We start from the raw sequence: 17,223 nt of genomic DNA, 5'->3' as shown, positions 1-17,223 counted from the left end.
ACCATCGACAATTCGGCGGCGATTGTATTTTCTTTTCCCGAATTTAGCCTCGTCGACCTGAAATAATATTAAAAGTAAAATTGTTAAAGAATTTAATAATATTAAACTTATTTTAAAATAGTATCTAAGTTACCTGTACGACGATTGCAGATCCATCTTCATTGAACCTGCCTAATTTCGGCTTGCCCACTTGCATTTTGCAAACGTGGTCCACTATCATCTCTCTACAATAGCGAAACCACGCTGCATTTGTCTCTGAAGACAAGACTTCCACGTCGGCTCCTACGTGAAATACTTTATTGATGGTCTCTTCGTAGGAGAAGTCCCGCGAAAAGCAATACATTAATCTAAATAAAAAAACAAACATGTTAATCATACGATTAAAAATTAAATGAATAATTTTATCATTTGAAAACTTATTTTATTGCTTTTTGCAATGGCATGTGGACATCGTGGAAGAAAGAATCGGCTGTGGCCGCGAACTTTTTGCATTTGTCGCGGCCAAGAGGGCAACAAAAACGCCCAAAACGTTCGCCACCTGTTTGCAGTCGCATGGGCCTTCGATGAATAGGGCAATTCTTCCTCGATCGGAGAAGACCGTGTTCTCGGGGCTATGCAACAGCCGATTCTTTTGAAGTGGGCAAGCTGCACAAATCATATTAAAGTTAATTATTAAATACCACTTCAAATTAAAAAAAAGCAAAGGCTGCAAAAGAAAATGTAAGAGTTAAAATACCTGTATAAATTAAACTTTATATCACTCATTATATATATAATCATTTTTAATTAGTGTTGATCAATTATAATACCCAGTCCAGCACCCACTAAGGTGTACCTTTGCCGCTCGAGGTACATAAAAAAACTGTTATGAAGCCTAATACTAACATTTCCTGCGGCTCCCCACGTTAGCCATGCGTGGGTTCGTCCGGATATCACCTTCCTGAGGCTCCCTACGTTAGCCATACGTAGATTCGTCCTCGCGTCTCTACCTTCCTGCAGCTCCCTACGTTAGCCATACGTAGGTTCGTCTCCGCGTCTACTTCCTCAAGGTACCCAGTGTTACCTAACAACACTGGTCAAGCCATTAACAAAACCATATTCTAATAGAAAAGCCCCGGCTACGCAGCCGTCCCCTCCGGCTCGTAACAAATATAACAAATAATGTATCCAAATATGTCGAGAACTCAGGATATTTTTTGGCGCTTTGTCTGTATGTTTGTTTAAAGATAAAGATTGTATTATGGATACAAATGATTGATAAATGATTATTTATAACAATTTCTATTCTGACACACATTTTCTACGATCTAAATCTGCCTCACATTGTGATATATACTAATATTGAATTTTGTCCACTTATTCCGCACTGTGGAGCGGCTCGAATCAGGCGATTCCCGCTCGGGTGTGCTTCGACACCACAAATCATCGCAAACAAACTTTTTACACCAGCACCAGCACCAGCACCAGCACCAGCACCAGCACCAGCACCAGCACCAGCACCAGCACCGAGACAGTGGAAACTTATTCCAATAACCACATTCAAGACCGGCAAGTAGTAAGTCCGAAGATTTAAAATAAGACTCAATCAGGATCAGGATTCCGTCCAGACGCGAGTCGTTTAAAAGAGGCGTGGGACAAAAGGCAAGCATCATTTGAACGAACTGGACATTTTGATTTAATTATTTCAATATATTAGAAATCTGTGCTTCTCCTTTTCTTTCTTTTTTATTTAACAAGCTTGAGACACAGCACCATGTGGCCTGCCACAGCTTGTAGGAAATAAAATTGTGTGATTGAAACTTCCGGATGTAAACCACGTCCGTGGGTTAAAATACTCCTACAAGTTGCAATACTGGCAAATCGTCGAAGATGGCTATCTATTGCATGCGTGAAATAACAAGGTCTCTTCGGTTGTCCCTTCAAACGATAAAACAGTTGCAAAAACAGAATATACTAAACGCACATTGAGAATCCATACAGAACACGCCGAGAACACGATTACCCCACAGTAATATTTTATCAATACACCATTGCACAGTTTATCAGTTTTTTATATGTAGGAGTCTAAACGAAAAATAAGGCATGGAGATTCGAAGCCACGATCCACGGATCCACAGTCGACCGTTCTGCCTACACGCCCCATCCCTCATACTACGTTACGTATTCTCATTTGACTCTTTATTGTTAGGTATGGGTGGTGCGGATGCGACATATATGTATAGAAAATATATTAGAATTCTTAATATAGACCCTTAAAATTAAGTAATTATTAGAATATTGAAAATAAATTCATATATAATATATTAAGAAAATATAGAAAATATGAAAACAAGAGAGGGAATTTGATCGAGTGTAGAGACATTCTGTAGTCAGCCTTCTCTTAACAATTTGTCTAATCGCTCAGGTACAATTAAGAAGTTTAATTTTTTGAACTGCATATAAATTAGCATATTTTATCACTCACAATTAATTATTCCCATCTCTACAATTTTCGCGTCATTCAATGTGATAAATCGTCTGATTACTCTTATTCACAGATAAAAATGAACAACTAATGGTTTTCCCTTCATTACTTAAAATTCTTTGACCTGATGATATTCAATATTCTAATAATTACTTAATTTATTCTGTACACTTAGTATCTAGTTCATTAGGTCAGATGATTGTAACAAGCATAAGAAAATTCACGAATGAAACGAATGATTGGTAACAATGTTTTCACTACGCAACTACAACTAATCTTTAGTAATCGTTTAGATGCTATGCTAAAGTATAATTCTGCAGTATTGGTTTTAGTTGATACCTTTCGCCACAAAAAAGTTCGATACTGTAATGCTTTTAAAGAATATGGCGAGTGTAGTAGTAACACTGAGCTCTCTTGATAAATACATTCCGTTTTGGCAACAAGCCAAATTGGTAAGTTGAATTAATACCATAGTTGTGTGCAGTTGACAGAGTGTACCTAAGTATAATTTTGAATTTAGTTAAAAGCATTTATGGAAGATGTAATCGACGATTGGAATTCAATGAACGACGAGGAGCTGAAGATTCTTAAAAAACACGCCAACATTGGAAGACGTTATTCAACGATTTTCTCATGTGAGGAATAATTGTGAATCAAAATTGCAGTGTCCTTGTGTTTGCGTTTCTGCAGCAACCTACCTATTACAGTATTTATTTACCCAGCGATATTCCTTATCGTGGCATTCCACTTCACATCTGAACTTCTGGACATTGTAGTACCATTGAACGAAACCCGACTTCATATGTCTCCAATAGTATCGGAGTACTTCGTAGGCGAATAAAAGTACTTCTATCTAATTGCATTATATCAAAGCCTGATAGTCGTCATAATTGCAACAACGTTCTTTGCCACGGAATCTATAATTACGATGATAATAGAGCACATTGCTTCGTTGTGTATAATTGTTTGGTAAGATACATCTGTTTTGTAATGAATATACGCGATCCTTATATGAGAATGTTAAAGAGGACTGTAACATTGTTCGGGTGTTTGTTCTATTAAAAAAAATACTACATTGTTACTATACATTTGTCACATAAACTTTGACAAGATTCAACAGAACTCAAATTTTCAATTTATAAATGAAGGGAAAGGTATTAAGTTCTTATAGTAGCAGCCATAAAAGTTTTTAATTTTTTGACATTTTGCAGTTATCGTATGCGTGAGACAATTCTGGATTGTATTCCTGTATCTGGTGTCCATGAGAAACATTTCCATGGGATTAAGGGAAACAAGCTAATAAAATCTGTGGTACTGCACAGAAGAGTGTTAAAGTCAGTATTTCAGAAAAAAGTATTTGCTCGAATTGTTATTAATATTTGACTGATGTCCCATCAGAAGTTAAGAATTTTATTCATAAAAGCTGCACAGTTGAAAGTATTGTGTTGTTCCGTATATAAATCTATTGGTTAGCGTAAGCTTAACCGACGATGAACGTATTGTCCGATCTCAAGAAGCGTTTTATGTTAAAATATTGAAAAGGTATCACTATAACATATTCTTAATGTTATCTGAATATCAACACAAAATGACAGTTGATTAAATTCTCAGAGTCTATATTTAGCGAGTCGTGACTTTATTGTCACATTGAACATATTGAACACATTGTCTGGGTTAGTTTATTATAAAAAAAGATGTCAATGTATTAATGGCAACATTTAACTTGCGTATGTTTTTACAAAAAAATTGCGTTATTTTGGTTCAATAACATTTGTGATTTCTAGTCAACACTAACAAGCCAATTTTGTTTAGCTTAAGACGCTCTCGCTTTTCGCTTCTTTTGTATTACTGCGCCATATCGCAAAAGAATCAGTAACACTCAGAATTGTTAGCTTGAATCTTACTCACATTCTAGCTTAATTAATACGTGCTTAGGTTTAAAAGAGTAGAGCAACCAATCATCTCTTCCTTACCAGGTAAACAGATATTTTTTAATTTATATTATTTAGTTTGAGTTTTATATAGAGGTTTTGTAATGATAAAATACTGTAGATAATTATTATAATAATTATTGGGTTGTCCGGAAAGTCCATGTCGAGTTTTGGTAGGTGGTACAGGTCTGAATATATCGAAGTGGTTGAAAACAAATAACGTGCATACATCCCTTAAAAGGTAGAAAGGTTGTGGAACAAAATAGCACTTATGTAATTCAATAAATATATATTAAAATTCAAACGTGTTTTTGAATGTTTCTTAGAAATTGGCACGAACTTTCTGGACAATCTAATATGTTACGTTTACGGACTATATGTGTTAGTTTTTTTAACGATGGTTTAGAGTTATAATGAAACTTATAGTTATGTTTTAGTATATCATGACAAAATATAGATTTAACACTACAAGTTTGTTAAACATACGTAAGATATTATCGATTGACGCAAGCATAATATATTAAATTAACACAAAAATATTGGTATTACCGTTTGAGATTTATGATTTATGTTGAATTTAACATAAAATTTTCAACAGTGTACGTCTATCATGCTAAGTCTCCAAAGTATTGTATCTATTAACAATCTTGACAATTTCTCGCCTGTGAAATTTCCGAACTTCAACTTAATTTTCAAAAAGTATTTTTTGATTTCGTTCGTATTATTCTCTCTTTTTTTTCTTAGAGGTTTTCCATCGATTTGTGTCTACCGTTACTGTATCGTATTCTCTTCTAATCCTAGGTGTTTTGTGTCAAAGCATTATGTTATTTCGTGTAAGTCTGCTTTCCTTTGTACCTAAGAAATTCAAAGACTTTTGAGTTGATCCTTACGATTTTTCAGTTATTACAATCAATATTTCTGGTAAATCGTATAGGAGAGACACTATTATCCATAGTTGTGATTACAGGAATACTAACATACATGTTTTATGCCAACTTCGTGGTACAACAGATGGCAGATTGCCTGGATAATATTTTTACGTTTTCGTAAGTATTGTTGCCCCGCCTACAATTGTACTTCTCAATGTATGTTTATTAGTGTGACATCTTAGTTATACTTGCCTAAAAATGTTCTTCATGCCACTGGCGTTCTAACCACACACCCCTTCCCAAAAAGTATGCCATTGGGTGAGATAGAGATTTGGGTAAAATTGTAAATCGATCGTACAAAAGAAACTTGTACCATAATCGAATTAATAAAATAATTTTTTGAAAAAAAAAATTTAACCAACTTCGAAAAAGGTGCAGTGAAAAGTATGAAATAATTTCTAGTCAGTTTATATGAATACGCACTAGCTCTAGATATAATTGCTTAAAAGTATGGGAAAATGCAGTGGAAAGTATGAAATAATTTCTATTTGAACTCCATAATTATTTACCATCGTTTGATGAATTTGGTTAAATTATTAAATACACCATATTAAATACAATGCAACTTTTTGGAAGGCGACGCATAATGTAAAATTTTTAACTTCGGCTTGGGTTAGATTTTGGTTGGGGGTGACAATATTGAATAGTGTTAATGTATATGATCTGTAAAACGGACATAATGATAGCAATAATTACAGTTCATATTTTTTGTTCCTTCGATAGATAATTAAACCAAATTTAGTATCATTGACTGTAGGTAGTTGTTCGGTATCTTTGTTCGAACAGAATTTTGTAAAGTTGACAGAATTAACGTAAGATATTTCCCGGTTCGCAGACGAAGCAAATACCGATGTGTAAAGGAAACAAAGATATTTATGTGAAATTGGTGAATCACAAGAAAGTCAAGAAGTCTCGCAGTTCGAAACAGACGAAGCGCGGAACTTCGTAACATATTTCTCGCACGCGTCGATGACGATTACGTGACGTATGTCAGCGGTGACGTTCTATCTGTTCCCATCTTCGGAGAATAATCTGGACGCCAAAATTTCCAGGCGTTCACGTCTCTCCACACCACGTCGCTCTCCGTGGTGGCCAACAGTGTCAGAGAGACACAAGAGAGAGCGATAGGCGAATCGTGTAGACGTACCACAATCTTTTTGGAATCCAGACAATCCTCGATAATTCGCTAGAACAGTAATTTTACATCATGCGCCGCCTCCGAAAAAGTTGCATTGCATTTAATATGATGTATTTAATAATTTAACCAAATTCATCAAACGATGTGAATAATAATGGAGTTCAAATAGAAATTATTTCATACTTTTCAATGCATTTTCCCATACTTTTATCTATAGCTAGTGCGTATTCATATACATTAACTAGAAATTATTTCATACTTTTCACTGCATTTTCCCATACTTTTAAGCAATTATATCTAGAGCTAGTGCGTATTCACATAAATTGACTAGAAATTATTTCATACTTTTCACTACACCTTTTTCGAAGTCGGTTAAATTTTTTTCCAAAAAATTATTTTATTTTACTCTTTTTAGTGGCAATCTATAACCAATAGGTTTCATGCAATAACAATAGTTATGAGCAATATACAGGATGACCCAAAAACGTTGGAAGTCCTTGAAAGGGGTGGTTCCGGGGCGAGTGGGGTGGTGAGTTGAAACAATTTTTCCTTAGCGAAAATGGTGTTCGAGGCTTCGTTAAGGGGATATCCCAGAAATAGAAACTCACGACCAATCAGAGCGCGAGTATGCCGGTGGAGTACCCACGGTGGCGAAGGCTAGGCGATGGACGGTCGCATTCCATCGTCATACTCCCACTCTAATTGGTCGGGGGTTTCCGTCAATATCTCCTTAACGAAGCCTTTTTTTTTCTTGTGGGGAAATGCGTTACGCATACCTCGGTTTCCCGGGGAGAAAACCAAGGCTATACGGGACTACCATCAAGGATGGGAGCGCCGAAGGCGCGCCCGTCCCCGATGGCTACCCACTAAAACCCCACGCCCGCCTAAGCTACGTGGAAATCGCCTGGGTCACGCGAATACTCAACAGGACAGTTAACTTCCCCCACTACCAATTGAGACGGAAGCGCCGAAGGCCAATCCCTACTCCTTAACAAAGCCTCGAACAACATTTTCGTTATGAAAAAAATTGTTTCAAATCACCCCCCGAAATACCTCATTCAAGGACATCCAACATTTTTGGGACACCCTATATAGTTGCAAATGAGATTATCAGGAATCCTGGAAGGTTATACAAATATGGAATTAATCGGGATCGGAATCGGAATTAATTAATGAACCAAGAAAAAAAATAGGAATTTTGCAATAACTATAGTTATAAACAATATGAAAAATTCATAAATTTTTGCAAATGTGATCACCCTGAAAACCTGTACGGCAGCAAAATGTAAGGGATTTCATCGATTTCAGGCCAAACATTCGTGAAATAGTACGCTTTTTGCGATAAAAAGTGATATAAAGTGGTAAAAAACAAAATAAAGACAAATGTTTTGTTATGTGACCAAATGGCAAATGCTCTTCCAGATGCAAGAAGTTTCAATCTGATTGATCTATCTGTCTCGGAGTAAGAAGCAAGACAAAATTTTTCTGTTGTAGCCATGGTAAAGGCAAGGAAAACAATTCTGGACAGACAAAGGTTTATTGTGAGGAACATGGTTATACAGAGGATTGGGAATGGATAATTGTAACAGGAATTCAGAATGAACGGAATTATACAAAAGAGAATAATACAATTTTTTATTTTACAATATTTTACATTTTTCAATCTTTGAAGTAGAAGAATCATTCTGTACTCTCCCGCTCGTAATTGGTGTCCAGGTATTATCGCCGAACTCTCCAAAAACGAACGGGCGTCCAGGAATAACCTCCTATCCTAACCTCCTATCCAACCTCCTATAATAACCTAAAAATCACGGTTTTTTGGTAAAAAAAAATCGGGTAAAAAATGATAAATCGCAAAAAGTCTTGATAGCACGATCATCGGGGAATATGCTGTACAAAATGCATCAGGATTCATTCTGATTGGTCAAGCCATCTCGGCGTAATCGGTAAACATACCTTAAAAAAAAAAAAATTATACATGTCGAATTGAGTAATCTCCTCTTTTTCGAAGTCGGTTAAAAATTGCAAGTAGTATGTATACCGTATTGTAAGTCGTGTGATTCATCTTCTTTTTGCAAATAAGCAGTACCACTCTACCTCTCTTCGCTTAATAGAAAGTCTTCTCAGAATAGAAATATTTTTATCCTTCAAATGGATCTTCCATTCCGTAATGGAGTTTTATTTATCAGTATTTGACCAGGCTGTTTGAAATCGTTTTAAAACTTCGACATTTTTTCCACAAGAATATCCCGTAGAATGAAAGATCCCGTCCGATTTCATGGCTTCATATTGGCCATGTAACTTTTAAGCGCTTCGTATTTCATGATGTTGTATTGTCAAATTCACATTGTATGAAATTGTTCAGAGATTTAGTAGATTAATTAATGAATTGTGAGTTGTTCTATGGAGTTGTTGAATCTCCGTGGTTGTAAGGTCCGTTACTATTGTGATGGCACCTCCTAGCCTCGCGACTAGAGACATAATTTCTCACAAGTGCTTGGTCCGCCTAAAATACCTGTACAGAGTGTCCCAGAAATAGTGTAAGAGCCGGAAATGGTGGGTACTGAACCACAAATTCCTTTGCAAAAATGTCGAATGGTTCTTTGTTTTTCAATTATTAATGAAAAATCACCGAGCAATAAGAGGCTGGCTCGAGCCAGGACGATCGGTTAGCCATCGGACTAGAAGAGCAGAATTCTTTTACAAGTCCAAGACCTTATAAATCCCAAGCATAACTATATTGAAAAACGTTGAAGGAGAAAGTTACACTGTTTATTGATATAAATTAATTAAAGAATTGTAGTATCCGCGCCTCCCATACCCAACAATAAGGAGTCAAAACAACAACACGAAACGTAGGGTACGGGATTGGTGGCGTAGGTAAAGCGGTCGACTATGGATCCGAGGATCGTGGGTTCGAATCCCTGTGCTTTATGTTTCGTTTAGACTCGTACAGAATATATTGTTTTTGGGCAACATAATGTCAAAATTTCAAGGCCGTTATCATATTTAAAAAGGTAATTACAATATTTGTTCGATATTCTTATTTGGAGGAAAAGATTAATCCAAGGACATATCGAAGGCAAAATAAAGTTCACCCTAATGTTCATTCGCAAAATACATCTCTTCAAATGGCATCGTCGAGTATGTAAGATCTACAGTTTTATTAAATTTGCAGATATGATACGGATTGGTATAGAACAACGATATCAATTCAGAAGATGGTTTTATTCATTATGCTGAAAACTTCTAGACTGTTTAATACGAAGGTTCTGTTCGTGTACAACCCATCAAATTGAAGGATTTTTGGTTGTACGTGTTTGTATAATATTATATTCATCTGTAGAAAATTGCTTTCATTTCAAGCAATAAGAGATATTTTTTCAGCTGTTAAAGACATCTATATCCTACTTAATGGTGCTGTATTCTTCACAGTGAAAAGACAAATAATTTTGTTACATTCGTAGCACATTCTTCATTATTGACCAGCGTTTGTATTACGTGCTAATTCCAGAAGCACTCCTTATCAATAAATTGCGTGTTTCACTAAAGGGTAATTTTAATTCTTATGAACAAAGTCAAAGTCTGTCAATGTCAAAATTGGAAAATAATCCAAGATTGTACCTATTACATTATTACATAGTTTCCTCTTCGGAAACAAGGGGGATAGGTCTGATCAGGAATGCGTCAAGGCCTCGGTCATAGTCGAAGCTGGTCGGTGCCGCATAGTCCCGATCATCAAGAAAAGGTAGTAGTTCCCGTTGGATGGCATTCATCCTCACGCAAGGGTTGAGGGGGGAGGCTCTCTTCGGGCGATCATACTCATGACCCGGTAAGATTAACCCCTTCGACCATATATACATGGTCTGCTCAAGCCTACTCTTTATACACTGACCAGAGCGTAACCAATATCTTCATACCAAAAGTATGAAGATATTCACACTAATGCGCATGCGTTGAATTCGAAAACTATAGCAAAAATTCCATTTCGATGACAGGCTGACTGCAGCTTTGACCAATGCTCGAAAAGTAGTTCGGCAAACCGTCTAAAATTTCAATTCGCGCTTTTCCCCACTGTTAACGCTCATTGACTGTAGCGCTTGCGCACAACTGCTTACTCGTAACTTTGGCATGAGAGATGTTGGTTACGGACTACACTATAGCTTCAGCAGTCCATGTATGTATAGTCGAAGGCTAACCCCATACGTCCCCATCAACCATGCAGCATATCTCCCACCATGCCCTCTCCTCATTCCTGATAATCGGGATCTTCAACCTATGACGGGCCTCCTGATAGGTCTCCAAGAGCCTTTGGATGTTTGGCCGCTGTATCTTCGTAGTTCTCTGGGGTCGTCTCTGGTAGGCGTGCATGTCCCTACGAGCTAGGTTATCTCTGTAAACTACCATAGGGGGGGGGGGGGGCGGAGATCTTCTGGATATTAAGCTGGGCGAACAGGCTTCTCCGATGATGTCCAGAATCTTCTCGATGTCGCCGGGGGGTAGCGGGTTGGAGATGTTCAAGCCCGCCATTTTCAATCTCAAGGTCTCCACCCGGGAGCACTCCGAATGCTAGGACATGGACCCCCGCCGCTGTCGAACTCATGGTGTAGATACTGGTGGTCCGACGCCATGTATGTCCCTAGGATAATGGCTATGCACTAGTTCACGAAGAGTCAGTGCGTCGCACGCGAGGACGTCGATCTTGGATGTGCGTCCGTTTATTTAGAAAAAAAAAAACGGGCCGGTACTGTCCAGAGGTACAACGTCCGTCAGTTCTAAAACCTCCATTAGGACCCGGCCCTTTGCGCCCATTGTTCTTGCCCCCCAGGCGGGAGACTTTAAGTTAAAGTCCCCCGTAATGATCCTACGATGAGGCCCGCCGATCCAGGAGGACTCCATCGGCTTAAGCAATTCGACCAGGGACGTGTGATCTGATCTCGGTGTAAAATATCAGCTGGGGACAGTAGTATCTCCGATAGCTACAGAGACGAAACCGTCCCCAGCAACCAATGTGCCATGAATCTGTGGCAGGCCATTAAAAGAAATGTCCAGATTAGGATTCTTTACTAATTTATTTTTATTTTTCTGAGCTGTCCTTGTTTTCCCGTCTACCAAAAATATTGAGACTATCATCTCCTCATAATTATAATCAGAAAATCGGTCGTCAACCTTGCTCGTGTAGGTATCTGGAATCGATAACTTGTCTGCATAGACAAGCAGCAGTTCCAAACGTCCTGAACAAGATTTGGAGGTTTTTTCTGTTTGTGAGGAGGTTGATAGAGAGTTATGGGATTCTTTGAACAGAATTGGGTTTCGGGAAAGTGGATCGGTCTTAGAATTTACTCTACTCGGTTTATATACAATATTGTAATCGTACTCGTTTAATCTGATTCTCCATCTTATTATTTTAGAAGCTGGATTCTTTACGTTATGCAACCAGACCAACGGCTTATGATCTGTAAGTAAGGTGAATTGCTGACTATATACAGGCTGTCCTAAAAATGTTGGAGTTCCTTGAGGGGGCGGTTCTGGGGGTGATTAGGAACAACTTTTTCTTTTGCGAAAATGTTGTCTGAAGATTCGTTAAAGAGATATTAACAGAAAACTCCGACCAATTAGATTGGGAGTATGCCGATGGAATGCGGTCGCCTATCGCGTAGCCTACGATACCGCGGGTGCTCCACCGACATACTCGCGCTCTGATTAGTGGGGGTTTTCTGTTAATATTTCCTTAACGAAGCCTCGGACAACATTTTTGCTAAGGAAAAAGCTGTTTCAAATCCCTCGAGCCACCCTTTTCAAGGAACTCCAACATTTTTGGGACAACCTGTCTACAGCATTTACTAAGATCTGAATTAGCCTACTAACCTAGAGCTGATGTCCATGCGATGATCTAGGCCAGGCAAGGTCAAGGTGTCGATGAATAAGAATTATTTTAAAACACATTACAATGAAAGTGTACTCATAATATTGTCAGAGTTTTAAATTGACAAATTATCTGAAAGTCTGCGAGAGAGAAAGTATGGGTATTGATGATCTAAGAATGCCTTGCCTGGCCACGCCAAGCATTTGACTTCCAGGCCGCGGAAATCTAGGCAAATGTCTAAACAGCCTCAGTTTGTGGCAAATACGCCATTTAACTTCTTCATTTTACCGCCAAAATGTGGAGCAGTCACTTCACATGAGTTGTCATTAGGGTCTGAACGTCAGCACTGTTGAACACAGCATTTTAGCTGCGCATAGTTAAAAAGCATCGAATTTTACATTGTGTTACACAGTGTCGTCATTGCACCGTGCTGGAAAGCACCTCCATGTAGTTGTCAGCTCATTTCATTTCACATATTTTTCTACTTTCTTGTAGTTTTTTATGGGGTTCTCTATTTTTCAATAACTCCTTGATTCCTTCACTTTTTCATGTACTTGGCGTAATTTTTTTATTTTTTTGAAGTTTTTTATCGAATCTTACTTTTTTTTACAACGATAATTTGCATAGTGAATGACTTTAAATAATTTTTATATTATATGTATGTAGTACTTTGTGTAGAGTTCATGGTGCCTGAAACAGCTTATGGTTGCAAGAAATTGAAATGTTAGAGATGAAGTGAGAGATAGGAAAATATGTCCACTATGTGTAATGCACAATTTATTGTATTAGAATTAAGTTCATAAGTATGTAGAACGTATGGCAGAAAGTCTTGTTTCAAGAAATTTAAATGTTGAAGGTAAAGTAATAAAATTAAAAAATAGATCCACTATATTTCTTAATATATCTATAATATTTTTAATATCTATAATCTAAAATTCGTCCACTGTATATCGATAATATTTTTAATATATATAATCTAAAATAATTCATATGAAATAATATGAAGAAATGAATTTTTTAGTTTTGTGATTTATATACACAGACTCTTTATATTTTAATTGAATAGAGGAAAAGAAAAGGAAAGGGGGTAAAGAAAGTGAATATATATATGTATATTTCATATGATATTAATTTATTAATTATAAGCATTTGTAAGAGAGTCGACCAGGAGGGGTTTACGGGTGGACAATTTGCGAAGAAAGTTTTACTGCTACGTGACATCGGGAAATTTTCTCCGATTAGCACGGCCACTTCTGGCATTGTTACTCAAGCATTGGGGCTCGCGTAAACCAATCTTGGCCTAAGGGGTGACTCGGCCTCGAAGCCTAACGGTTTCGGTGGTAACCAGTCATCACGTGTTAGCCCTGGAAAAACCCCAGAGTTGCCGAGTCGCTGTTCACCCTCAGGCTCATCGTGCGGGAGGCTCTGTTCCTCTTTCTCAATGTACCACGCTAAGGATGTAAGGGAAGAGAGGACACGGACCTTGGACAGCGACGAACTGGGTAGAGGCCGGCAAATCAGCACACAGCGTGGTAGAATCAAGTCAGACATCTTTTAGTCAAACAGTCATTATTCGTACACAGTTCACATATCTTACACATCCACACGACAACGCAATAAATATAGTTAATTTGAGTAACATCTCCATGTGTCCGAGTTTATACACGGTCCCAAGCTGTACAACTTGGGTGGTCCTTCACCATAGTGATTAGACGACACGTAGTGCAGTACTCACGGCTCGACCAACCCCTAACAACATTTATTCATTCATTTCATGAATCAATATAAATACCAGCAAATTTGTTATGCACACCGTATCGTCCTATGCTTCAATTATCTGTAACACATACAAACCATATTTTAGTTGTAAATTAATATAGAGCTTAAAATAAAAATATAAATCATAATTTTCATACTAACATTAGATACAGATCACTTAATTTCTTCCATTGTACACTCTGTCAGGTCGCAGTATATTTTAACTGTAATACTTGCACGATTCTTTTTGTGATATTTTAATAATTACTACCAGATATGCTTCACTCAGATAAAATACTAGAATTTCACAGCGGCAGCACGTATTTTTGGAGAGCATCAAAATACTGTTGCTTCGTCAGCAAATTATCTGCTTCATGAAACAAGCAATTCATCTCCTCGTTTCCTCTGATTGGAATGACTGTAGCTGCTTAGATCAATCAAAGACTGTGGAAACAGAAAACGCACAAGAATTTACAACGATAGTACATATACTTTAAGCACACAAAACTGCTTATAAAATAATGGTAAACACTATCTACTTTTAATCGTGGATTTCACTTACTCTTTTATTGATAATGTTATATGCTCCTCTTGTTGTAATAGGTAAAAAATATGTCGCACTGCTAAAACAACTATGATGGTTTTTTAATGCGTGCACACACGTATTATAAAGCAACATTACTGTCTCTTGTGCATTATTTCTTGTAATATCTAGTGACATCTTTTTCTTCTGTCTTAATAACCTGCATCAAGTTATTCCTCACTGTAACCTATATCTGTCAAACGAATCTGTCAAACGATATACACGTATTTCTTATGCCGGCTGATGAGCTCTGCCAAGCTCTGTTTCAGGTCAGGTTGAAATCGCCGGTTTACGAGTAAAGATACGTGGTAGTGGTAGCGTCAGCGCCAATACAGTATACAGGGTGGCAGATAATTGTTCATGTACTTGGCGTCGAGACGCTACCGCGTCTCTAGATTTGATTGTGTCCCCGAAAGTTCCAATGGATCGGACGATTTTTACGTTACCCTTCCAAATAAGCGAGTTTATTATATGAAAATATTAAGGGAAACCCTCAGGGTATATATATTTTTGAATAAAAGGTGCTGAAATCTCATGCCTTCATTGTAGCAGGTAGTAATTTTATTAAGCGCATTGACTCTGTTAAGAAACATTCTGAAAATAAAAGGAACCGAATAACTTGAGAATATTAATGCGCGGATACAACGGCTAGTACCTTTGTCACGTGAACGTTAAAAGAATTCTTTTGTGCCTTAAGGCACAAAATGCTCGTTAATCTCGCAAACTTTATTGCTGCGAAACAGTTTTAAATTCTTTGGGAGTACCGAGGCTACTTACAGTGGTTCACATTCAGGACTGCTTCATAACATGGGTCGAAATGAAAATATACAATCATTAAAGGGATACCAAATTATATTGTCAACGCACAAGTTTGCCTTTTTCAACGGTTAAGTATAACTGGTAAATATGCTGATTGACCAGCAGAATATTTAAAATAGACGAAAAGTAAAAAGTTCTTGAACATTAAAAAAAAAAGATGCATTTATCGGTACATATGAATAAATTTTTAAAATTCATATCCTTTCCAAACACTAAGCAAATATACATTTCATATATAAAACAAAGTGTCTTTTCAGAATACTACATAAAGATCTATGCAATGTTTGCAAAAACATATTGAGTTTCGAATATTACGTGTACATATCACATCTCAAATGTACCAAAAAATATTGTATTCCTAATATCGAATAAACATTTATTTTACATGTGCAAACATATATTCAGTTGGGAATATTAGATAAATATATGCTTTATCTAAGGAAAAAAATATTCTGTTGTGAATATCAAATTAATATGTATATTATATTCGTGAAAAAAATATTGTATTCTACATATTGAATAGATATTTATTTTATATTTAAAAAAAAATATTTTTTTTTAATCTAGAATAAACATCATATGTGTACTTAAATATTAAAATGAGATTAAATCTCTCTTTAATATTGGATGAATATGTATTCAATATTTTGTGCTACTAGGGAAGTAACCAGTATATAATAGTTTTCAGAGAAATTCATTTTTATAAATTATGCATTAACATTACTACATTTTTATTGAAAAATATTAGTCAATTTTCACGACAATTTGTGTATTTAAACTACAGATCCAACTACGAAATACTTATTTTCTGAAATTTTGTTTTCTTGCATTACATAAAATTATCCTATTTGTAATGTACTTACATTCTGTGCAAAATGAAATTCTTAAAGTCGTATAATTTAAGAACTGGAAAACTCGTATGTCGTTCCGGTAGCATAGGCCCCGCAGGCGCTTCTCCGGCATACTCGCGCTCTATTTGGTCGGGAGTTTCTGTTTCTGGAATATCTCCTTAACGAAGTCTCGAGCAACATTTTCGCTAAGGAAAAATTGTTTCAACCCCCCCTCCCCCGCGGAACAAGTCTTTTCAAGGACATCCAACGTTTTTGGGTCATCCTGTATATTGCTCATAACTGTTGTTATTGCGTGAAACCTATTGGTTACAGATTGCCACTAAAAAGAGTGAAATAAAATAATTTTTTGAAAAAAAAATTAAACCGACTTCAAAAAAGGTACAGTGAAGAGTATGAAATAATTTCTAGTTAATTTATGTGAATACGCACTAGCTCTAGATATAATTGCTTAAAAGTATGGGAAAATGCAGTGAAAAGTGTGAAATAATTTCTATTTAAACTGCATTGTTATTCACCATCGTTTGATGAATTTGGTTAAATTATTAAATACATCATATTAAATGCAATGCACCTTTTTCGGAGGCGGCGCAAAATTTAGAATTAGGTATATTAAAAATTGCTAAACTTGGTTTAACTCTCTGTCGGAGAAACAAAAAATATGGTCTTTATTTATTCCTATCATTATATCCGCTTTAGACATCATATTCATTAACACTATTCAATATCGCTGCCCCCACCAAATACTATCCCAAACCTATTCATACAGTATTTCCATGTGGAGAGTTTATACATTAGCAGTAATCAATACGGCCGCCACTCCTCTCCAAAAAAGCCCCAAATCTACTCACACTAAATTTCCGTGTACATACTATATACTTTAACTA

The 17,223-nt window shown here is 36.6% G+C and overlaps 1 protein-coding gene across 1 annotated transcript in view; it reads left to right on the top strand.

Annotated features, from left to right (window-relative positions):
- Nucleotides 1-17,223, top strand: part of LOC128886433 (uncharacterized) — a 267,121-nt gene that overhangs the window by 155,488 nt on the left and 94,410 nt on the right. The window lies entirely within an intron of this gene.

This window comes from Hylaeus anthracinus, unplaced genomic scaffold (genome assembly GCF_026225885.1).
Source record: "Hylaeus anthracinus isolate JK02 unplaced genomic scaffold, UHH_iyHylAnth1.0_haploid 11982, whole genome shotgun sequence".
In the NCBI taxonomy this organism is placed as follows: domain Eukaryota; kingdom Metazoa; phylum Arthropoda; class Insecta; order Hymenoptera; family Colletidae; genus Hylaeus; species Hylaeus anthracinus.
Note: the sequence above shows the minus strand (reverse complement) of the source record. Positions and strands in the feature narration are given on the sequence as shown.